The sequence below is a fragment of the Sapajus apella genome, unplaced genomic scaffold (genome assembly GCF_009761245.1).
Source record: "Sapajus apella isolate SASKATOON/1434 unplaced genomic scaffold, GSC_monkey_1.0 scaffold25, whole genome shotgun sequence".
In the NCBI taxonomy this organism is placed as follows: domain Eukaryota; kingdom Metazoa; phylum Chordata; class Mammalia; order Primates; family Cebidae; genus Sapajus; species Sapajus apella.
The window spans coordinates 6019913-6045735 of NW_022436965.1; the positions used below are offsets into that span (position 1 = coordinate 6019913).

At 37.7% G+C, this 25823-nt stretch overlaps 1 protein-coding gene and 1 long non-coding RNA gene across 2 annotated transcripts in view; both read left to right on the forward strand.

The window, feature by feature from the left end:
• Positions 1 to 25823, forward strand: part of NIBAN1 (niban apoptosis regulator 1) — a 158456-nt gene that overhangs the window by 91272 nt on the left and 41361 nt on the right. The gene's annotated exons all lie outside the window — the stretch shown is intronic.
• LOC116560008 lies at positions 12603 to 18681 on the forward strand. Its single transcript, XR_004272734.1, has 2 exons — positions 12603 to 17816; positions 18134 to 18681. It is a non-coding gene; the product is annotated as an uncharacterized LOC116560008 (long non-coding RNA).

The window sequence follows — 25823 nt, forward strand, 5'->3', positions numbered from 1 at the left end:
TCATCAGGGATATTGACCTGAAATTTTCTTTTTTAGTTGTGTCTCTGCCAGGTTTTGGTATCAGGATGATGTTGGCCTCATAAAATGAGTTAGGGAGGATTCCCTCTTTTTGTTTTGTTCGGTATAGTTTCAAAAGGAATGGTACCAGCTCCTCTTTGTACATCTGGTAGAATTCGGCTGTGAACCCATCTGGTCCTGGAATTTTTTTGGTTGGTAAGCTATTAATTGCTGCCTCAATTTCAGACTCGTTATTAGTCTATTCAGGAATTCAACTTCTTCCTGGTTTAGTCTTGGGAGAGTGTATGTGTCTAGGAATTTATCCATTTTTTCTAGATTTTCTAATGTATTTGCATAGAGGTATTTATAGTATTCTCTAATGGTAATTTGTATTTCTGTGGGATTGGTGGTGATGTCCCCTTTATCATTTTTAATTGTGTCTATTTAATTCTTCTCTCATTTCTTTTTGTCAGTCTGGCTAGTGGTCTATCTATTTTGTTGATCTTTTCAAAAAGCTAGCTCCTGGATTCATTGATTTTTTTTTTTTGAAGGGTTTTTTGTGTCTCTATCTCCTTCAGTTCTGCTCTGATCTTAGTTATTTTTGGTCTTCTGCTAGCTTTTGAATTTGTTTGTTCTTGCTCCTCTAGTTCTTTTAATGGTGACATTAGGGTGTCAATTTTAGATCTTTCTTCCTTTCTCTGAGGGATAATAAATATTTGTTTCAAGCCACTAACTTTGGGGTAATTTGTTTTACAGGACTAGAAAACTAATAGCTCATTAATCATCTGCCATTTTTTCACTCTAATCCAATCCTTTAAATGCTATAAATTTCTCTCTACATTAGCTGAATCTCACGAGTTTGGATATGCAGTATTATTTGGATTTAAATATTTTCTGATTTCTATTATTATTATTTTTAACTTATGAGTTATTCAGAATTGTGTTTATTAATTTCCAAATATATATATTATATTTCAATTTTTGATTTCTAGATTAATTGCACTGTGGACAGAAAATATAGTTCTTATGATATCATCTTTTAAAATTTGTTACGCCTTGCTTTATGTCCTTGCATATGGTCAATTTTCATAAAAGCTCATGGGCCCTTGAAAACAATATATATTCTATAGCCTTATATGTCCTTATCTTAGGTGTGTTAATTGTGTCATTCAAATTTATATCCTTACTTCTGTTTTTATTTCTGTGGGCTTCCTCTGTGGACAAATATATCCTCATAGACTTTTTGCTATGCTAAATTTATCAGTTATTGAGAAAAGTTTATTCAAATATGCCACTGCGATGATTGATTTATTTTATTGTTTATATTGTTGAATTTTATGTTTTGAGTTATATATGTGTATACACGCACACACATACACATATATGTAATGTTCTAGATAGATACATGTTTAAAATTATATCTTCCTAGTGAACTGAACTTTTATCATTATGAAATGGCACATTTTATCTCTATTAATGCTATTTGCCTTAAAGTTTATTTTGTCTGATATTTACATAACATACCAACCATCTTTTAAGGCTCGCATAAAATATCTGTTTAATAAAAACATCTGACAGTCTTTAAATGATGTATATGTATCATTTAAGAGATGTTTATCACTTAAATGATACATATACATCATTTAAAGGATATATCATCATCTTTAAATGAGCATGTAGTTTATTTACGTGTATTTTAATTACTCATATTTTTGTTTGTAAATTTACTGTCTTATTTTGTGTTTTCTATATATCCCACATTTTTTGTTTCCTTTTTTCTACTTTATTGACTTCTTCTGGGTTGATTATTATTAAAACCTTACTATTAGCAATAATAATCAATAAACACAATATATTTTATATTCTGTATTTATTTTGTATATTCTGTTTTTATTTTGTTAGTGGGTATCCTAGAAATTTTAATTTGCAGAACTTATCAAAGCCAAAAATTAATCAACATCCTTAATTTTCTCTCAAAAAATACAGATAACTTAGAATGCTTTAGCTCCTTTAACACCCCTCTCCACTTATAGGCTGTTGTGTATTTAAATTTTAATTATATTTTTCAATTTTTAATCCACCAACATATTATTATTGCTATTTTATACAGTTTTAATATTTACTGCATTTTCACCACTATAGGGGAGGAAAAACTTTTACTATACTCTCTTAGGTTCTGCTGGAATTGGTGAATTAGGCTGATAAAAGATGGATTAACAGGAGGAAAGCATATACATTAATGTTATTTTTTTACATGGCAAAAGGTACTTCACAGAAAAAAAACGGAGAGAGAAAATTCCCAATGAATCAGTTAGACTTGGGGGCTTATATACCATTTTAACAAAAGTAATAAATTGTGGAGAAGTGGCTTGATAAGGGAAGGGATTTTAGTTCCTAAGACTGTAAAATTGTGGGCAATCTAGAGGAAGATAAGGATTATTTTAGTAAAGTATATTTGTGCAGATTCATCTTGGCAGTCACTCTTTAACTCTGGTGATTAGAATTGTCTCTTCTTCCTGGTACCAGGAGGGCACCTTTCTCATGGAAAATTTATGCCTTGCTTTTAAGCCAAAAGGGCAAGGGCAGAGAGTTCTTCTTGCATCTGCTGTTTTTCAATTGCTTTTGGCTCAAAATAACCAATATGCCAATGCAGTATATTCTGAGGTGGCATGTTCTGATTCCCTTCACTGCTTTCTTTGCTCATAATTTCTTCTTGCCTCTCAGACTGTCCATCTGGAAACATTTTCCTTTTGCCTGAAGTACATCTTGTAGAATGTTCTTTAAGTTTGTTCAAAAGATGTTTCTACTCTTTTTCTCAGTTTTCGTTTACCTGAAAATGTCTTTATCTCATTCGTATTCTTAAAAGATATTTTCACTGCATATGAAATTTTGGTGCAGCAATTATTTTCCTATCACCACACTGATTATTTTGTTTCATGATCTGACTTCCGTTACTGAAGTTGAGAAATATTTATCAGCTTAATTCTTGGTCTTTTGAAGGTAATTTGATTTCCTTCTTTCCAATTTTTTTTCTAAAAACACCTTGTTTTCATCTTTGGTATTCTACAATTTCACAAGAATGTGTTTTAGCTACAGATTTCCTATTGACTTATACTGCTTGAAATTTGTTGGTCTTCCTGAAATTTCTTGGTCTTCCTGTTTAATCAACTTTGGAAAATTCTCAGTCATTATTTCTTCTTTTCCTCTATTCTCTGTCCCTTTGGGGAAATCTGATTACATTTATATCAGATATTCTATCTTCCTCGCCTCTTAACCATTTTTTTTTTTGAGACAGAATTTTGCTTTTGTTGCCCAGGCTGGAGTACAATGACACGATCTTGGCTCACTGCAACCTCCACCTCCTGGGTTCAAGCAGGTCTCCTGCCTCAGCCTCCCAAGTGGCTGGGATTACAAATGTGCACCACCACACCCAGCCAGCACATTTTCCTCTTTTATAAGGATACCAGTTATATTGGAATGGGGGCTTATCCTGTTCCAGAATGATCTCATCTAAACTAATTACATATATAATGACCCTATTTCCAAACAAGGTCACTTTCTGAGATTTGGGGGAATCAAGATTTCAACATATGAATTTGGGGGGTATACAATTCAATAAAAAACAGGTTCCTTACATTATTGCCAGTTCATTAAGGTATTTAAAAGGACTTTTTGAAGTACAATTTGTCTATGTCTTTTCTTCAGTAAGAGGGTTGGTTATGGGTATGTAACTATAGTGTGCTATACTGCTGAACACCATAAATTTTTGCATGGTGTTGACAAGTTAATTGTCACTAAAACAGTTTTACAAAGGCTGCTTCCATCTTTGGAGTAACCATTCATTTTGCAGCTGTGTTGCATTGTCCTTGAGGTTCTGAGGCTGCACATTTGCCACCTTGACCTTGGAGGAAGTGACACAAAAGCTAAACCTGACATTCAGAACATTTTAGAGTTGTAGAGCCATTTTAGGAATCTGTGTTTCAGTCAACTCTGTGTTGAATGCTCTCTGCAACTATAACACATCTCAATCATAACAACAATAATAAAGAAACCTCAGTCATCAAGAGTAAATTATACCCTTTATGTTATGTATCAGATGATGGAGAAATGTGGAATACATTTTAGGAAACTTTCCATCAAAGACTGTTTAAACCTTTGCTATGTATAAAGGATTAGCTCTCAGCTCTGAAAACTTTACTTAATCAGAAGATTTTATTCATTTAAGGTTATTTAAAGACAAAGACTTTTAGCATATTTTAATCTATCAACCACTGCTTCTGAATGACTTGGTGTGGAATCAGAGTGGAGGAGAAGAGACTTTTAAAATTTCAGATTCCCTGACATTATTCCACCAGACCTAAGAATTAGAATCTCTGAGGAAAGGAGCCCAGAAATACACATTCTAAACAGCATCCCTTCAAAGTTAGAGAATGGTTGTTGCCTAGGGTCTTCCCCTTAAATGTAAGGTATTTTGCTTTAAGCAACTTAATTTTTATTTTTCTTAAATTTTCTTTTTATTTTTCTGAAATTGTATTGCTGGTAAAGAGTCATGATTTTTATAATATGAATTTGATGTTTGAAGTGATACTCAATAGTTAAAAAGTGGTGAATGGTGGGCCAGGCGTGATGGCTTACACCTATAATCCCAGCAGTTTGGGAGGCTAAGGCAGGCAGAACATTTGAGGTCAGGAGTTCAAGAACAGTCTGGCCAACATGGTGAAACCCTGTCTCTACTAAAAATACAAAAATTAGCCAGGCATGGTGGTGCATACCTGTAATCTTAACTACTCAGGAGGCTGAGGCAGGAGAATCACTTGAACCTCGGAGGCGGAGATTTCAGTGAGCTGAGATGGAGCATTGCACTCCAGCCTGGGTGACAGAGTAAAGCACTGTGTCAAAAAAAAAAAAAGTAGTAAATACAAACAAAATTAGTGAATTTTGCATAGCAATTAGAAGACAAAATTAAACTAAATATTATAATATTTTAGTGAGAGGACCACAACCGTACTCTACAGGATTTCCTTTTTGAAAATAATTCTGAATCTAATAGCAAGCACAACTGAGACATATTTTCTTTACTAAGTTTTGCATTTCCAGTGTGACCCTTTTGCTTTTTATACTGTGTTATCTAATTTTACATAACCGCTCACTCTGATAAGCTGTACTGCGTGTATGTGTGCGTGGATGATCTCTACTAGTGAGAAAAAATACCTTCTACTTTTGTCTTCTTCCTCTGTCCATCTGAGAGGCAACCTACCACCTCTACCTTAGAGATGGCCATAAAGTCCCAGAGAAAGCAATATGCCTAAAAGTTAGTCTTTTCCCCTTGCTTGAGTATATATTGGAATTCCCTGGTGGGCCTGTTAAAACACGGGTTGCTGGGCCCCACTCCCAGAATTTGTGAGTCAGCAGGTCTGTGTTGGGTCCTAAGAATTTGCATTTCTGACACGTTCTTAGGTAATGCTGATGCTGATGCTATTGGCCTGGGGACCCTACTTGGAAAGCCACTGTATTCACTCATTTAATCCTCACAGCAGTCCTGTGAGGTAGGCACTTTTGTTTTTATCATGCTGATTTTATAGATGAGGGTTCTGGGACAGCTGATAAGACAGCTGGTGATCAGGACAGATTCTGAAGCCAGGCAGGCTGACATCAAGCCCATGTTCTAACCTACTGTACCATGTGCCTTCTCAGTCAGTAGGTACTTATTAAATACCTACTGTGTGCCCTGTTTTTGACTACTAGCTGCTATAAAAACAAAGCAAACCGTAATCTCATTCCTTATTCAGGAACAGATGATTTGAGAATACTCACTTCCTACTCAACTTGACATGGATAACTTCTTGGTATCTACTTGGACATGAGCTGCTGTACATCTGTTGAAACTCAGATGAAAATTGAGATGCAGAAGTTAAGTCTTTTCTCTGCTTTTAAACATGAAGTTGTGCCTTAACCCAAATGGGTGTTCCTGTGGTAAACTGTGTACTCTATAAATGCTCTCCAAAGCTAGAATTTTCTTGGTTTATGCAAATGTACAGCTGAGAATAATTTTGTGGGGTATGTTGCAGGGGTGGGGTTGAAATTTTCACGGTACTTATCTATTACCAGTTCTTTATGTTTTAAGTACTTAGCTTTTATTTTTTTTCCTTTCAGCATTTTCTTATGTTAACTGGATTCCCATATTGGCTATTGCTGAGCTGGTGGGGGAGTCCTGATTTGACCTGAATTTTTTTTTGTATTTTTTTTAGCTTTTTTTTGGAGACCACAAATCATGCTTTAAGTCAACAACATCTGGCTGTTAGTGGGACATTTCTATTTTAAGGGGCTTAGAAAAGGAGGTAAAAGAGAAAGAAGCTGGAAGTTAAGACAGAACAATGAAAGCAAGGTATACACTTTCACATCTTACCAGGCACAGCCCCTCCCTGCCAAGTTCCTTTCTGGTGGGAGATCAGGGCATGGCCCTTGCAAACACCAGCTAAGAAAGGAACTGAAACTCCTCTTCATTTGTTCTTTTTTCCTTCCCTGCCTTTCCCTAGAAACTATTAGACTGCCACACCATCCCATTGCCTAGATTGGTGATTACCTGTTTCTTCTAGTTTTGTGCATGTGTGTCAGGGATCAATGACACTTTAAGTGACAGGGTAAACAAAAGCTGGAACAAAAGAGCCTCTATTAAGGTAAAGGTTTACTGTGCCCAGAACATTGTCTTAGATGCTGGGGGCAAAACAAACCAAAAACATGGTCATTGCTTATAAAGCAAACTCAGTTTATGAGGCTATCACACTCAATTAATAGAGGGGAGATTTTCTCCTGGCTTTCTAGGATAAGTGGAATAAAAGAAATGGAAAGTAGACCAGGAACATCATTTTGCCTCATTCTATCTCACTTTAAGTGAGCTCTGGCCCAACCCCTCGTGGTTCTGTTCCAGGAAACACAGTGGGTCAAGCCAGATGTGACCTTATAGCACTTCTTAGCCAGTGTCTTTTCCTTCTTAAATCCCTAGTGAGGAGGATAATAGTTGAAGATATCCTTCTTTTTTTCTTCTCCAGGCTTTAGGATATCAGCTTAGTTATTTTCAAGTTGAGAACAAAAAGCCTTTACACAAAGTTGTAGACTCCTTGTGCCAATAGCAATGAGTCTTTCTTGCTAAGAACATAGGTGGTTTGCATCTTTCTAGTGCTTCTTTTCAGAAGAAGCTTAACGTGCAAGGAGGGAGATATTTTTTCTGGCATTAGTCACAAACCACAAAGTTTTGCAATGAGGCTATTTGTTAAGTGAAGGCAATATTATAGCTGGGAGACTTTTGGGGTGTGTGTGTGTGTGTGTGTGTGTGTGTGTGTGTGTGTGTGAGAGAGAGAGAGAGAGAGTGTGATGTCTATGTGTGATGGGGGCTATACCTCACCTTCCTGGTTGGCCTTGCTGATGTCACTGCATTAGTACAGGTGCTGTGCTTCGTATTTTTATCATCATATTTAGTGTTTGACTTTAAAATGAATGGTTTTATGCACATATGTGCTGATAAATCAATAACAATAGAAAGTGAAAGAAATTTTGGATTTTGATTAGATGAAAGAAGTGCAAAACTTCCACTATTTCTTTCATAGATACCTTGCAAACCGAAAGCTTTCTAGAATTGCTAGGTGAAGTTCTAAATATCGCTAATTTTGAGTTAGGCTGATTAACATTTATTATTGGGTCTGGTCATGATGAAGGATAGTGTAATTCTCAGCATTGATGAGTGAGTTACCATTGGTCTAAAATTTTGCAATCTCTGGTTTTCTCCTGATTTTTAGTTCCACATTTGGTGGCTTTAAACACAGTACTGTTCTTTTCATACCCTGTATATTTTTATTATGTCAGAAATCTAAGGAACTTATGATCTAATTTAGATGTCTCTGGAAATGTGAATTTCATAACTGAAGAGAACAGATCTGAAATTAAAATATTGTAATAAGGAGCTGACAGTTGGGTTAAGTGGATTGTTACACATTATCATCTTAAAATTACATTTTGTGTCGTCTTAACTTTCCTCCAAAGTACACATCCTAGGATTATAACACTATTTTCAATTCCCCTTTCATCTTTCAGCCTTTAGAACTAAATCCTAAGCCAGTAGCTCACTTTTGGACTCCTAAATTTGATTTTCTGAAGGCCTTAGGGTAAATGTCATTTCCACTGGAATACTTTTCTTAATCTTTCAGGATAGATGAAAGCCCCACTGATTTTCTTCTTTCTACCTGTCCATTCATCTGTGCTTCCTTTTCTCATACCTGTCCTTACTTCCATCACAGTTCTAATCACATCATATCATCATTGACTGTTTAATTATCTGATTCCTAAAACTAGAAGTTCCTAGAGGCCAGGCCTATGCCCATCTGCTATTGAGTCTCAGCCCTTAGCACTTGAGTGTAGGGGTGTAGTAAGCACATACTCATTCTTTTTTTTTTAACTGAATGAAGAAGCCTGGGAAGTAGGTCATCATTTGAAAAAGCATCTGGAAATGATAAGAATAGTTAATAAAGCAATACAGATTGTTTAGGAGAAAGGTCTATACTACTTCTTTTAACAGTAAAGGCAATTTCTTTGGAAGATTCCAGTTTCTTTTTTTACTATATATACAGTTACTTGTTTATTTTTCATTTTCCATCAGCTTTACAACTTTTTCTCATGCTCCTCATCACCTACTATCATTTGTAGTTAAGCCTTCCTTTCTATAAAACAATATTTTTGGCTTATTTGGATGATTAATGAAAATCAGTCTTAGCAGTTAGATTTCTGACTGAGACGGATCAGGCAAAGTGAAATGTGTTGCATGATGCCATTGTTTAAGTTGTTGTTTTGCTGGCTGTGACCCATTAAGCGTCCCTTCTTTTTGTTTAAAAATCATTTTTCAAATTGTTTTAGAGTTGGGGGTACGTGTGCAGATTTGTTACATTGGTATATTGTGTGATGCTGAGGTTTCGGATATGAATGATCTCATTACTCAAGTACTGAGCATAGTATACAGTAGTTAGGGTTATTCAACTCTGTCCCCTTCCCCTACCTCTACAGTCCCCATTGTCTGTTGTTGCCCTCTCTGTGTCCATTGGTACTTAAGGTGTGGCTCCCACTTATAAGTGAGAACATGAGGTATCTGGTTTTCTGTTCCTGTGTTAATTTGCTATAATGGCCTTCAGCTTCTTCCATGTCACTGCAAAGTACATGATTTTGTTCTTTTTTTAATAGCTCTGTAGTATTCCATGGTGTATATATACCACATTTTCTTTGTTCAGTCCACTGTTAATGGGCACCAAGATTGATTCCAGACTGCTTTCCACAGTGGCTGAACTAACTTACATTCCTGCCTTCCGTGTGTGTATAAGCATTCCCTTTCCTCTGCAGCCTCGCCAGCATCTGTTGTTTTTTGACTTTTCAGTAATAGGCATTCTGACTGGTGTGAGATGCTATCTCATAGTGGTTTTGATTTGCATTTATCTGATGATTAGTGATGCTGAGCATTTTTTAGTATGTTTGTGGGCCACTTGTATGTCTTGTTTTGGAAAGTGTCTATTCATGTCTTTTGCCCATTTTTAACGGGATTATTTGTTTTTTGCTTATTCAGTTAAGTTCCTTATAGGTTCTGGATATTAGACTTTTGTTGGATGTATAGTTTGTGAATAAAATATTATTTTTAAAATGCATCTGTTTCCATTTTACACATTTTTACAGTCACCAAGGTGACTGTAACACTTACCATCACTTTTGAAGAAGTGACTTAACAAAAGAACCCAAACAATATTTCTTTACCTCTGCAGACTCTTCCTCTCACAATGAAGTGGCTTCTGAAACCCTATCCTATCCACAAAGCTTTACTGGAGTAGTGTCAGGGAAGATAATAGCTTCCTCTAAATTCACGCTATTCAAATGTGTAATTCACACTTGTTCACAGACTAGAATAATGTACCTACAAAATGTTTATTGACTGTTATATAGCTCCTAGAGGAAGAAAATAAAAATGAAATGGTTTGTACATTATGGTTTGTCAGAAGTATGCTTGCCAGTTATAATGGTAAAATACTAGCTCACATTGCTAATATTTATTGAACACTTAACTATGTGCCAAGCACTGTGCAAAGTCTGACAACAAGCCTTTTGGCTAAATAGCATTATTGTCCTTAGGAAACTAAGGTCTAGACAGCTAAAGCAAGTTGCGGAGAGGTAGGCAGTTAGCGAGTGGTAGACTCAGAATTTAATCCTGAATGTTTAACTCCAAAACTCAAGCTCCTAACTGCTGTGTATTAAAAAGCCTAGCACCTAAAGGATTATATATTCCATATCTCCTGCTACATTTTAAGAGGGATTTTAGAAAGTAACAATACTAGCAACCAATTACTGAATGCCAGGTAATAAATACACTGGGTACTTAATGTATGCTCTTTCAATCCCTCTGACAGTACTAAGGAGGAACAATTTTTATCCCTATTTTTCTGATGACACCAAGGTTCATGGAAATTAAGAAATAGATTTAAGGTCACAAAGCTATTTAAGGTCACAATAGCTAACTAAGCCATTGAGCCAATTAATACCTAGCTCTCTGCGCTTACTGCTGGATATACTAGAGTGTGTCTGGAGTGTGAATAGTAAGAGGCCTGGCAACAAGGTCATATGACTGAGGAAACTGGGTTTATGCTGACAGTGATTGAAGGGAGGAAAAAAATCTTCAAATGTCTTGTGTCACACAGAGGAAGGATCAGACATACTTTGTTTTGCTCCAGAAGGCGAAAGTGTCTCTTGTAAATGTAGGCAGTCTAGATTCTGAAACTGCAAATTGCAGTTGCTCGCTTCTAGGAATTTTATTTAATTAAAAATAGAAATTGAATCTGTAACTCAAAAATTCAAGAAAAGCCTAATTTGAACTCAGTTACAGTCCCCAGGTGACATCTAAGACATGCACCTTCTGAAGACGCTGTTGCATTTTTATTGTTTTAGAAGGAACAGCATTTCCAGAATATCAGAGGTGAAGCCTCAAGTCAGTTCTGTGTCTGCCAGAATGAAAACAAAAATAATCTTATCTTTCTTCTTGTTGTCCTTCTAAGAATAAGGTGTCAGTATTTCCAGGGGAAGATAAGGTCAACTGAGAGTGTGGGAAAAGAGAATCACCTTAGTGTTCAAAGCTTCACAGGGCAGAGAACATAGGACAGGTCAGCTGGTAATGCCTACCACATCGTGTGGTGATGAGGTGGGAGAGAATGAACTGCTACACAGGAAGTTCTCAGAGCTCTTTTGAGGAGGATGTGATGTTAAACTAATAAAACCTGGTGAGAAACAACACACACAGGGGCCTGTCGGAGGCTGGAGCGGGGATGAGGGAGAGGACCAGGAAAAATAACTACTGGGTACTGGGCTTAATGCCTGAGTGACGAAATAGTCCATACAACAAACCCCTGTGGCACAAATTAACCTATATGACGAACCTGCACATGTACCCCTGACTGTGGAATGGCTTGGCTATAGAATTGTCAATGTTCTGATGTTTTCCAATTAAAGCTGCTCTTTCTGATATGACCATAAAAGGGAGACTTATTTCTTTTCTGTGTTTGAGATGGAAATATGGGAATTAAAAAAAAAAAAAAAGGAATGTAAAAATACCAAGAAATAAAGTCAGGCGACTGAAGATATGCCTTCTGCCATGGAAGCTCAAAATTTTAGGATTTTTCAAGATCTTTATTTGCACCTGGGAATTCAAATGCTTGGTATTGCTAAAAGATGTGATCATTTCCTATTTCAAATAAATGTGGAGATAATTATTTTAAAAAACAACAAAACAAAAACCTGGTGAGAGAGCCAGGCATGGTGGTGCAAGACTGCAGTCCCAGGTGCTCTCAAAGCTGAGGCAAGAGGATCGCTTGAGCCCAAAGTTCAAGGATGTACTGGACAGTGATTGTGCCTGTGAATAGCCGCTGTGCTGCAGCCTGGGCAACGTAGTGAGATCTCACCGCAAAAAAAAAAAAAGTATGAAAAACCTGTTGAGAGATGGAGCACTCACGAGGAAGGTCAATTCTGTCAGAGTACAGCAGCTGCTGTGAACCGGGCAGAGGGAGGATTCAGAGATAAGCAAGGGAAGGTCTGCAGGTGCCTGGGAAGGTCTGCGGGCGATTTTCTAATATGTGCTTTGGCATGGTCTAATATGGACTTTTTGCAAGGAAAAGGCCAGGTCAATCTTATTGTTCTTTCCTCTCTTTGAATTGTAGAATAATTGTGAGTGCCCTTGAACCTCTGAAGAAAAAGATAGAAAATTTGTTTTTCTTTCACATGAAAGGACATTGGGATATGCCTGTAGTCCCTAGCTGACAGTACTGGTCACTATGCAGGGGAACATGGCTTTCTGGAGCACACTAATTCCACTTCAGAACACATAACAAGGTTAATTATGAGGAACCAATAACTTCTCCCTCCTTCCTTCCATCCCTCCTTCTTTCCCTCCCTCCTCCTTTCCCTCCCTCCTTCCTTCCTTCCCTCCTCCCTCTTTTCCGCCCCGCTTCCTTCCCCTTCCTTCCTCTCTTTCTCCCTTCTTTCCTCCCTCCCTCCCTTGTCTTCCTTCCTCTCTACCTTTTTTTTCTCCCTTCCTCCCTTTTTTTCTTCCTTTCCTGTCTTCTTTCCTCCCTGTCCCTTCCTTCTGCCAACAAATACTTATTGAGCACCTTTTGTATGCTGAGCCCTTGCTGGGTGTTGACCGTCCAGTGCTTTAGAAAACAGATATGATCTCTGCCTTCTTGGAAGTTACAAACTAGTAATAATAAAGAAAAATATTTAATTACAAATTGAGATATGTGTGTAAAGAATGCACCAAGAAATTATAAGAGAGGGACTTTATTTAGGTTGGTTCAAGGAAAGGAAGCTGTGAACATGGCAACTGAGCCCTGAAGAACATATGGCTGGAGCAAGAGCTGGCAAGCCCGGCTGCCACCTCTGCAGTGTGGAACACTGCCATGCTGTTTGCCTGGCATTTCAGGCCGCTTCTGCAACAGAGTGGCGGAGTTGACTGGTGGCAACAGAGGATGAATGGCTCGCAAAGCCTAAAATGTTTGCTATTTTACCTTTTAGAAAAAAAGTTTGGTGACCCCTGGTCTAGAAAATACTTGAAGATAAGGGCTACAATGTTTCATTTGGCCCATGCCTTTTCAGGTAGGGTGGGCCATGGACTTTGTATGACTGAAACGTGTGGACACGAGTTACTTGGATGTGATAATGTATGTCTTGTCATGGGGTAGACTTTAAGCAGGCAAGAAGCTTTCTCCAAAACTTGAGATTACATGTTTCAAATGGATTTTCCGTTTGTGGAGGGAGGTGTTATGGTGTGGTGTTTGCAAGCTTAGCATTTGGAATTTTATTGGGAAAGATTATTTTGGATTCAGATCTTGGCTCTACCACTTATGACTGTGTTACTCCCTCTCATTACTCTTCAGTTTTCTCATCACTAGGACAGAGGTACTGTTAGTGCCCACTCCATACAGGTATTGTGAAAATTACCTGAGATTAATGCAGACAGTACTTAGTACGATGACTGACATACAGTAAATACTATACATACACTGTTAGTATTTTTCAAATACAAAATATTTTCATAAAATAACATCAGTTTTCATGATGCCATGCCATAAACAATATTTAGTTTTTGTTTTTTTATCCCAATAGAATTAATTTTTTCACAGTCTGAGGATAAAAACAATAATTTCTAGGTCACAATTTTACAATATTTTGAAGCTGATTTTATAATATTTGGAAATTATTTGCATATTTACCAAATTAATGTTTGTTTTACTCTGGAAGTTTGTGGCAGATCTGCCCCTCCCCCGCAGTGCTATGTTTAGCATGCTTCCTCCCACCTGCCTGCAGCTTTGCATGCCCTTAAATGTCCATTATCCTTCTCCTCTTCATTCCTTCTGTCTACAGTCTGGGCCTATATTAGTCCTATGGCTTTGATTCCATCCCCATTCACACTGTAGTTCTCTGGTTCATTTTCAGCTAATTCAGGAGAGGGTCTGTTCTTCCAGCCTTTTCTTACTTTCCCTTTCTGGTCTATAGTCCTTGCCTGGACGAGACCACCTCCCCCACTGCCTCCTCACAGTCCTTCTTTCCCTAAAGGTATGGCTTGATTCTACCTTCCCATGGCTCTGACTGGCAGGAGTACTTGGGTGTAAGCTAACTGCCTTGCACACACCCTCATCAGCTGTCCCCTTTCCTGATGTGGACCTCAGTTCCCTCCTGAGCAATGGCATTCTCACCATACTGCCCCATGAAACTGGCACCAAGTCCTTCCCTTAAAATGGCTATCAGGTAGCCACCAGTCACTCACAGTAATCTGGTGAGCATGGCAGAGCGAACTAGCAATGCACAGCAAGTGGGATTGCTTGCATACCATAATGATGACTTTATAGCACCATGAAAATTAGCACTGGCCTAGTTACTTGGTCAAGAAAAAAATTCAGAACTCTTACAACAGAAATCAGGTAGTGGGATACACTCTGCTTCTGCTTTCAGATCCTTTTTGGTTTGTTTCCATTGGCTACATGGTTACAGGGGAAATACAAATCAAACTTCTGTTCTCTGAACCCACTGACACAGAAAGCAGAGGTATCAAATGATGATGCCAGAGCTGCAGTATACCTTAGAGATCCTAAGTCCCACTGCCATCATGTGACAGATAAGAACACAGGCAGGTTGAGCAATTTACCCAGGATCACATGGAAGAAGAGTGGTATTGATAAATGGGGGTAGGCTGAGGATGTATTTGCTGGGCAGTGGAATGATTGCATCCTTGTGATGTATTCCACTGCCCAGCAAATGATTGAGCCAAATAATGAACGAATGAATGAATGGACCAAATAATTCCTTGAGTCAAATGTTCTTCCCTTTGTTTTATTTTATTTTAAAACCTCATACCCACACACACACACACACAGTATTTGTAAGCTTAGCATTTGGAATTTTATTTGGAAAGATTATTTTGGATTCAGATCTTGGCTCTACCACTTATGACTGTGTTACTCGCTCTGATTACGCTTCAGTTTCCTCATCACTAGGACAGAGGTACTGTTAGTGCCCACTCCATATAGGTATTGTGAAAATTACCTGATATAATACAGACAGTACTTAGTACAATGACTTACAGTAAATATATATACATACATATATATATATATATACATACATATATATATATATACGCTTTAGTATTTTTCAGATACCACACACACACACACACACACACACACACACACACACACAGTTTTGTACAAATGCCTAAATTGGATCATATAACAAATGTTAGGGTTTGGTGTTTTTTTTTTTTTGCTTGTTTCTCTTTTCATTCTTTTAATTTTTCCATACTGGAATTCCTCCTATAGGAACTACAACTCCTATATGTATCTTTCCATATTTTTCTCCGTATACCTATATACATTATAGAGTTTTTTTGATCACTTTTTTTTAAAGGGGCCATGTGATACACTCTTCTGTGTTTTTTTTTTGTTTTTTTTTTTCACTCAACAGGGTCTCATGGAAATCCCTCCAAGTCAACTGATATCTTTTTAACTAATTTATTAGCAGCTATGTAATATTCTGTGGTTTGTACCCTGCGTAATTCAACCATTCTCTTCCTGATGGCCTTCACTCTGTTCCCAGGTTTGTCACAATCATCCATGATTAAATAAGTCTCCTGGTACATATATCCTCATGTTCTTATTTCTATGAGGCAGTGTCCATGACGAGAGAGTGCTGGGTAAATGTGTTTTTAACTTAATGGATCTTGCCAGATTAATTTTCTGATGGACTGTAAAGTCTCACATTTCTGCAATATATGAGAGTGCTCTTTTTCCAGCATCCTTGCCAGTAATAGGTATTTTGGCTCTTGCTTTGTTTTGTTTTGACAAGCTGATAGATAAGAAGTGAATTTCCTTTTTATTTTGAGTGGCCTTTCCCTGACTGGCAGTGAGTCTGAACATCTTATTTCATGTTTATTAGCTATTTAGATGCACTTTCATGTGAATTGTCCATCCATGTTCTCCACCATTTTCATTTTAATTCATTTCTTCGTTCTTTTTCTTCTTCTTCCTTTTGTTTTGTAATATTCTTGTAAGAACTCTGAACGTTTATGTATTAACCCTTTTTGTATCTTTTCATCGTCATTCATTCCTTCCTTCTTTTTCTTGTTCTCTTTTGTTTTGTCATTTTCTTGTAAGAACTCTAAACATTTAAATATTAACTCTTATTTATATCTCCATTAAAAATGTTTTTCTCAAATTCATTGCTCATCTGTTATACATTAATTATATTATTATTAACCTTTAATTATGATGTATTTTGCCATGCAAAGGTGTCTATTTTTATATAGTCAAATATATTAATCTTTATTTTTATGGCTTTTGGATTTCTTGCCTGTGTTTAGAAGATTCCCCTTAACCTAAGATTATATATCTAATTTCCTCAATTTTTCTTGAAGTTTTTATATTGCTATATTTTTAACATTTGAGTTTCCAGTCTATGTGAAAGTCATGTTTACATATGATGTATATGAGGGGTCTAATTTTCCCTTTAAATGGAAAACCAGTTGTGCCAGCACCATTTATTAAATAATCTAAACTTCTCACTGAATTAAGCTACAATTTTTGCCGTATATTAAAATTATATATATACACACACACACATATGCGTATGTGTCTTGAGGTTATCTAGGTATTCTTTTCTCTTTTCCATTGATCCATTTGTTTATTCCCATGTTAATGCAATTTTGATTTGATTACAGATTTTTGTTGTGTTTTCTTTAATAAGCAAATTTTCCACTTAAAATTCATTTGTATAGTACTTGATCATTTTTAGGCATATATTCTCATTGTGAATTTACATTCATTGTAGCTAATTATTCCCTAATGTCTGCTGGGTTTCTAATTACAATCAAATTAATTTATAAATATTTTTAGAAAATGTTATCAAAATTTTACATGTCAAATTCAGCAGGGGGTCCTAAACATTCATTTTGAAGGCCACACTCACACTCATGGGGACAGACTAAATGTTGTAGTGTGCTTTTCCCATCTGTGCTAAGCTCAAGGCTGCCATTAGGACACAGCAAAGGAGAGGAAGGAAAGTCACTGGAAGCTAGAGAACTTACCAAGGGTAGGCTCTGTCCTCAGGCCTTTGTTCATGGTGTCCCACCTCACACAGTAGCATCTTGATCACAGTTAGGAAGCCCCTAAGCCTTGCAGACTCCAGAACCCATCACCTTACGCCCTGTCTGTTGGAAGTGTTTGTAGCCACATTGTTTTATGTCTGCACATAATAAAAATTAAGAACTTTTTCTAGGATGGATTTGAAGATTTCATAACTTGGGTGTTTAAAATAGGAAATGCTGTGTGATGAGGACACTGTGCTCTGTGGCTTGCCTCTGTGCTTTGAGTTACGCTCTTCCTTTGCCTTGAGAACCTGCCACCTGCCACAGTTCAGTCCACCCATGTCTACTTAGCTCCCTGTCCCATGAAAACATCCATATCTCAAACCAGACTCCCATGGCCCATAGCTTTCACTAACACAACATCACTGTTGTGTTGTAGATTATTATGCCTTCTTTTACCAAACACTTACTGGGCACCTGCCTTGTGGTTGTTCAGACTGCCAGAGATCCAATGGGGAACAGGTGGTGGATTTATTATTCTCTCCCCCACAAACTTCATGCCCATGAACCAAATATTGTTCCCTTGTATTCAGAGAATCCCTCACAATGACTCATACATATAATATGTTCAACCAGTGTTAGGGGAGTGAGGAATATATAAAATGATTAGGTGGCCGGGCGCGGTGGCTCAAGCCTGTAATCCCAGCACTTTGGGAGGCCGAGGCGGGTGGATCACGAGGTTAAGAGATCGAGACCATCCTGGTCAACATGGTGAAACCCCGTCTCTACTAAAAATACAAAAAATTAGCTGGGCATGGTGGCACATGCCTGTAATCCCAGCTACTCAGGAGGCTGAGGCAGGAGAATTGCCTGAACCCAGGAGGCGGAGGTTGCGGTGAGCCGAGATCGCGCCATTGCACTCCAGCCTGGGTAACAAGAGCGAAACTCCGTCTCAAAAAAAAAAATAAAATAAAATAAAATGATTAGGTGACAGGAGGAATTATTTGGTTGAATTATGATTTTTCTCATTTCTGCATCAATTAGTTATCACCTTTTTTTCAGCTTAAAATTTTTTTCCGTGTTTTGAATGTGCCGTCTTTGTTGCTTTCTTTCTAAATGTCCATGGCCAAATTTTTCAAAGTTTGCCAGAATGAATTTTTCATTAAATAAATAAAGATTTTTTAGAGTCCTTACTATATGTTAGGTACTACAATAAGCATTGGGGAGAAAATGCTGATTAAAAATAGATCCTTATGAATAAGATTGCCATTTTAAAAAATGAAAGCTGGGTCATTTTTCTCCAGATGGCATGTAGGCTCAATATTTTAAAATCTAAGACCACAAAATCTAACATATAAAATAAATGATTATGTCCATCAGGAGCCTAAAGTGGATTTGGTATTTAATACTTACATTTAAATTGAGAAGTGAGTGAACATAACTGAACATTCTAGACTTGTGGCTTCAGCATCTATAACTAGAAAAATATGAGAATAAGTCAGAAGTAATCGGGATCCCCAATCCTTGATACTGAAGAATAACACTTTTGAAAGAGTAGTATTACCACGTAACCCATTTGCTTTCATTTATATTGTAACATAATAAATGTTTATTTTTAATTTAGACATTTAATTTCGTCTTGCCCAATATACTTACCAATCAGCCAGAAACATAGGTCTAGATGAATATTTATACATTAATTTAAGCTTAATTAGAAACTGGTAATCTACACTGATCAGATCTACATTCATTTATTCAACAAATATTTATTGAGTATATAGTGTGTGCCAAGTTCTCATTTAGGCTTTCAGGATACAGTAGTGAGCAAAACAAAGATGCCCATTCTTGTGACACTTATATTCTAGATAGGGGCCAATGGTGGAAACAGAAAATAAACCATAAACACAATAAAGAAATTATGTAGCATGATAGAATATAGCAAATGCTGTGGAAAAAAGCGTAGAGTGGATTAAGGGGGTCCAGGAGTGCTGGGGTTGAAGGGAGAGAGGGCAGGTAACACATAAAATACATTATATTAAAGAAGCACAGAATTAAATAGAGAGACTATGCCCAGCCTAGAACTGAAGAGAAATGTGGAGCTATAGAGTGCTATCAGAGAAGATTTAAACAAAATTAAGTATCACAACTAACTGGCAACTAGTGACTAGTTGTAACTAGTTACAACTTTACTAGTCACTAGCAATAACTAGTCACTAGTAACTAGTTACAACTATTTAATAACTACTAACTGGTTACTAGTTGTAACTAGTCATAACTAACTAGTAACTGGTCACTAGTTTTAACTAGTTACAAGGTTTTTTTTTTTACTAACTAGTAACTAGTCACTAGTTGTCTAATAACTAAATATTGCCCCATTAATAGGGAAATGGATTGGACATTAAAAGTCCATTCTAGTTCTGTGATTCTGTTATGCCTTCCATAAACACAAAATGCAATTAGGAACTGTGAATACGCAAGAGGGATTTACTTCTTATTAACACACCATCACAGGAACTGTGTGCATGCGTGTATGGGCCTCTGTACATGCACACACACACACATGCACACACATTCCTGCAAAAGCTTTGACATTTCTGACACAAGACGTTTTATTTTTATTTCCTCTTTAATTCTATTTTACTGTAAGGGAATTAGATCATCAGACCAATTTTTTCAAATAGTTTCATGGAATGAGTTAATTACAATATGTGATCCAAGTCTGCACCCACTACTGAGATTGTCTACAGTAGAAACAGAGGGCATCCAAATCCATCAAGCATTTTAGCTGTTCTTTTTGGTGGAGAGTAGGAGCAGGGTGAACAATCTTACCTAAATATAGAGGATTGTTGTAAGGCTGTATCCTGTTTGGAAATGATCTCATCTATCTGTTGCTGGTTAGCAGTTTTCTACCAAACTGAGCAGGAATCTTACCATATGGCATTGTTGTTAGAGAACCCTCAAAGTTAAAGCCACCAGGATTCCTCACTGCCCATGAGGTAAGGTCTATGAGTGAGATATCACTGTCGAGGGTCTTGAACTTGAACTAACCTTAATCCACATAGGGACATGTTACAGGTTATTTTATTCCTTAATTTTGTGTATTATTCTGATCCTGGGATTGTTCTATTAGATAAGCTGTGCTATATATGTAATAATGAATTATAGAAAAAATCAAGTTTCTTCCTTCTTTGTTGGTATAAACAGATCCCTTTGTAATGAGGCTGTTTGAACATGATCAGGCGTGCAGTGGCATGCTCTCTGTCATTGCCTCCTCCTCTGTCCCCACTCAAATAAACAACATACTCTTAAACCACAAGCATCTAGGGTGTACTGTCCAATATGGCCGCCGTAGCCCCATGTGGTTAATAATCACTTAAAATGTCCCGAATTTGAACTCAGATGTGCTGAGTTTGAAAAGGCACAGCAGATTTCAAAGACTTAGTACTAAAAAAGGAAGGTAAAAATCTCAATAATTTTTATATTGATTACATATTTCAGATATTTGGAGTTAAATAAAACATTATTATCACTAATCTTTTTTTTTAATGTGGCCACTGTAAAACTTAAAATTGCATACATGGCTTTCATTATATCTCATTCTATGAAATACATTTCATTATATTTCTTTTGGATAGCACCAGTCTAGAGTCTTAATGGGAAGGCAAAGAGACTTCCCATGTCCTCTTCTTTTACCTTGGGAGAGGCCTTTAAGACAAAGTATTGATTACTTTCTGCAACACAGAGAAAGATGTGCGTGTTTATGTGTATGCACATGTGTATGTGTGTGTGTGCACAGGTGTGTATGTTTGTGTTGAGGGTGGGAGAAGATTCAGTGGGAGGAAGCATGGGAAGGGAAGGGAAGAAAGATAAGTGAGCATTTTCAGCCAGTTCTGAGATGCCATCTACTCTCACTGGAAGTAAGGAACAGAGAATAGCTGGGCACAAGTTAGTTCTCAGAAGGCAAATTTGCTTTTTGCTTAAAATAGGATGAATCATTGGAACATCAGACTCATTTGAATTCAAATGTAAATGCAAATTAGGCTTCGTTAACATCAGTACAGAAGCAAATACGAAGTTTTAAGAATGACGGTCATCGCTTTATCAGTAGTTAACAAGGATAGTCAAGAACTGACCTGTATTCCAATGTATAGTCTTGATTTGTACAAAGGGTATAATTTATTTTGTTCTGAAGCATTTTATGAAAGAAAAATTTCTGGTTGAGATAGAATCACTTAATGACCTTACAGTTTATACTCAAATAAACACCCAAACTAATAAGGTAGCTTTTCTGGATAACTGGATGATTTTGTAAAACACAATGCTTTTGTTAAATGGTAAATTAAGGTATTTAGGAAGAAACCTACTTTTTCAAAGAAAAAGAAAGATATTTTAGAGGCCAAGCCCATGTGATTGTCTGAATTCGTGATGTTATATTTCATAGTTTTGCTAATCTTGTCATTGACCATGAAATGGCAAATTTGAATATGTTCACTATTTTAGTAGGTTAATTAATTAGATAGCCCATATGATAAGCCCAATGGAAATAACCACAAAATGAGCTGTTATTCAGGGGAGTAGAAGGGGAAATGAGGAGAGCAAAGAGACCCTAGACAAGTGCTGTCCAATAGAAATATAATGAAAGACACATGCCATTTAATATCTTCCATTAGCTACATTGATGACTTTCTGCAGCCCAGAGAAAGATGAGAGAGAGAGAAAGACACACACACACACACACACACACACACACACACACACACACACAGAGAGAGAGAGAAAGAGAGAGAGAAGGTTTAGTGAGAAGAAAAGGAGAAGGTGGCCTTAAATATGGACCTTTGTGTCCCTAAGTTGAAGTACTGTCTTGGAAAGCACCAACCAAATGTGAATACAACTAACTGTACTTTCAGTTCAGCATGGAATTACATTGTTTCATAGCTGAAAAAGCAGACTTTTTCTTGAAATGAAACAGCCTTTCACTTGAAATGAGAGATTAGGCCCAGAGAAGCAAAGTAACTCACCTTGAGTCACACAGGAGACAAGGCAGAAGTGGAAATAGTGCCCATTTTTGATTCTCACTGGACACTGTGCTGTGGCCTGAGGATACAGTGATGAATATTACAGTCCTTGTCCACAAGGACATTCTAGTGCAGTGGGACACAAGTCCATCAGGGTGTGTCATGGACTACATCACCTATGACACATGCACACTAGTGTCGTCTCCGGATCATGCCCAGTTTTGGTGGCAAGCAGTGGATGGTAATATTTCTTTCAAGGACATTTGTGGCAAGCCTCAAAAGTGTTCCAGGCTGTAAGGATTTTCCCTCCATTCCTGAAAAGCAGAACATTTGAAGGAGGCAGTGGAGACCTCTTCTGAGTAAACCACACCAAACAGTATCTTTCAGGAGAAAAAAGAATGACCTCTTCAGTTGGCATCACACTGGAGACTGCTTGGTGGACTGAGTCAGGAGCTGGGCAGGAGCTCAGCCCATCCTGACAGACAGAAAGGCTCACTTCGGTGTGAGTCTCCGCTCACTAAAGTTCTTTACAAACACCTTGGATTGGACCCCCTGTGTCAATTGGACCCCATGTGTGGGTTGGACCCCCTGTGTGGACTGGACCCTGTGCGGACTGGACCCCCTGTGTGGACTGGACCCTCTGTGCGGATTGGACCCCTTGTGTGGACTGGACCCTCTGTGTGGATTGGACCCCCTGTGCGGACTGGACCCCCTGTGCGGACTGGACCCTCTGTGTGAACTGGACCCCCTTTGTGGACTGGACCCCCTTTGTGGACTGGACCCCCTGTGTGGGTTGGACCCCCTGTGTGGACTGGACCCTCTGTGTGGATTGGACCCTCTGTGTGGATTGGACCCCCTGTGTGGACTGGACCCTCTGTGTGGACTGGACCCTCTGTGTGGACTGGACCCCCTGTGTGGATTGGACCCCCTGTGTGGACTGGACCCTCTGTGTGGACTGGACCCCCTGTGTGGACTGGACCCTCTGTGTGGATTGGACCCCCTGTGTGGATTGGAACCCTTGTGTGGACTGGACCCCCTGTGTGGACTGGACCCTCTGTGTGGACTGGACCCCCTGTGTGGATTGGACCCCCTGTGTGGACTGGACCCTATGGTGCATGCTGGGCTTTGGCAGCTGCCAGTGCTCACAAGAGCTCTCTGAGATCCTAAGAGGCACAGGACAATTTTGACTCTGGAAAGGCAAATATCAACCATGGTCCTAAGAAGATTCATGGAAAAAAAAAAAAAAAAAGAAAGTCATTAGATTAGCCTGTATTTTCCTAAGGATAAATAATAGTATAACATTTCATAAGCTTTGAGAATCAAGTTCAAATCCCTCATAACTCACCTATCATTTCTTATGCATTCTCTTTTGATCCTTGCTCATATTTTGCATTACTTAATCAGGATATATATGTAATTTTATAATCTAATTCTTTTTAAAATTTTTGTAGAGACGAGGTCTCACTATGTTGCCCAGGCTAGTCTTGAACTCCCGGCCTCAAGCAATCCTCCCTCCTCCCAAAGTATTAACATTATAGGCATGAGCCACCATAGTTGGCAGGTAATCTGTTTTTTTGCAATTAAAATTATCCCCAAACTACTTTTCCATAATGTCAACATAATTATTATTTTAATTTCTAGAAAATAAGTCTTATTTTAGTGACTGCGTAATATTGTTTTGTAATCCCATCTTATTTTGTTTAAACTTGTTGTTAGCTGAGTTATTAAACAAGATGCTCCTTGAACTTTACTGAAAATAATTGTAATGCTTAGAACTTTCACAATAAAAGCACCTATTTACCTTAAGTGTAAATGGATCCTGTAGTGAGACAACTCATGCTGATGATGCACAGCGTCCCAGGCCTTTGGCCACCCCAAAGGCAAAATGCTTTCCTAGTGTCTTTTGGCTTAAAGCAGTTATGCAGAATTGGTACACATTGTGGGCTCAGATAACCCAGAAATTAAAGGGAACTCTGTTGGCAGTACTGCTGCTTCTTGTAATAGGTCAGGAATGTAGACATTATCTTTATTGGTACATGACTATTGAAATTCTCATTAAAAAAAATAATCTGGTCTCTAAGACCAGATTAATCGAATACTGCCACTCCAAACCTAAGGAGTGGGCCATGAAATTAGCCAGTGTTCTCACCTTTCTGATCAGGGCAGGCTAATAGGTTTGCCGGAGTCTGTGGCTGCCATCCCTCTTTCTTAGGAAGATAATGGAGCATGGGTCAGTTTAATTTCTTAGGTCTTTGGAAAAAGGTTACAAATAAGGAACCTGAGATGTATTATCCTAGACAAGGGTAAACTGCAGCAGTTAAAAGTTTTAAGTTAGATTGGTTCTTTTTTGAAGCTCAATCTGTATGGGGCTGGAAATTTATATTGTGCCTATTTTTATTCTTATTTTCTGACCTGATAAAATGAGCTATCCTTGGGCAATGACATAAACTTCTTTGATTTCAGTTTTTTCCATTTTCTACCAGAAATGATGACATCTGTCTTACCTGTCTCATGAGATTGCAATGAAAATCAAATGAAATGTTGTAGACTGTAAAATCCTCTGACAAGTTCAGGAGAGATGCTATTATTAATCATTGGTAATGATGATGAGTAGAATATTCCCAGATAGCATCATCAGACAGTGCTAGACTCTGTGGGTATGTTAGGATAGGATATGATGAGTGATGCCAATTAATGCCAGTGATTTGTTCTCTCATGTAAGCTGGCCAAGTTATTTTACTGTCTGCCTTTACTTGTAGAAAGCGTGCGCTCACGGATGCTGGTAAGATTGAGGTATTCTGATTTCACAAGATGAAGGCAATCCATAGAATCAGGCAGGAAGAATGTCCCTAATATTTTGTGTGCCATACTGACAAATTATACCAAGACCATTTGTCAACAGCCATTTCCAGAAATAAGAGAAAGTGTCATCAAAAATGAAGGACAAGTCGTGACTAAAGAAGCATTTTTCCTATTGTTTGAACACTCCAGCTTGCTTTAAATCGCATCCAAGTTGTGTGGTAGACTTTTGCCTACAGAGAGTAAGCCACACAGCTGCCCGCAATGTCATTGAGTGGCACATGACCCAGTTTCTGTGGTCTGAGCTGAAAGAGAACCTGGGTGTGTGATGGCCACAGCTGCCTGTAAAACATTATATGGTGGGTACTTTTTCAAATTCACATTTTTAAAGAGGGAATTAGATGGTTTTCATTTGTTTTGCCTAGGTTTTGGGGTGTAATTTTTTTCTCCGGAGATCATTTCAGCAGCATCTCCACAAATAATTAACAAGGGATTGGGAGATAGTTTTGCACTGACTGTCTTAGAATACAAATCTTCCCATATAAAGCTGTATAGATTTGTCCGGGGAAGATAGGAAATAATTGATTGCATCATTGTTCTCTTGACCTGACTGTTTGGGTAGCTGTGGCACATAGGTGATAGATTAACTCTTTCAGGTGTACAGAAAGCATTTTCAATGAATCACAACTTCAAGGCAGAGAGTATTTTGATGGTATTTGGAAAGAAGCAAATATTCTTTCATTTTTTTGGAGGGGTGGCCTGATGACACCATCCATACCTTTTTTTTTTTTTTTTTTGAGATGGATTACAGGCATGTACCACCATGCCCAGCTAACTTTTTGTATTTTTAGTAGAGAGGGGAT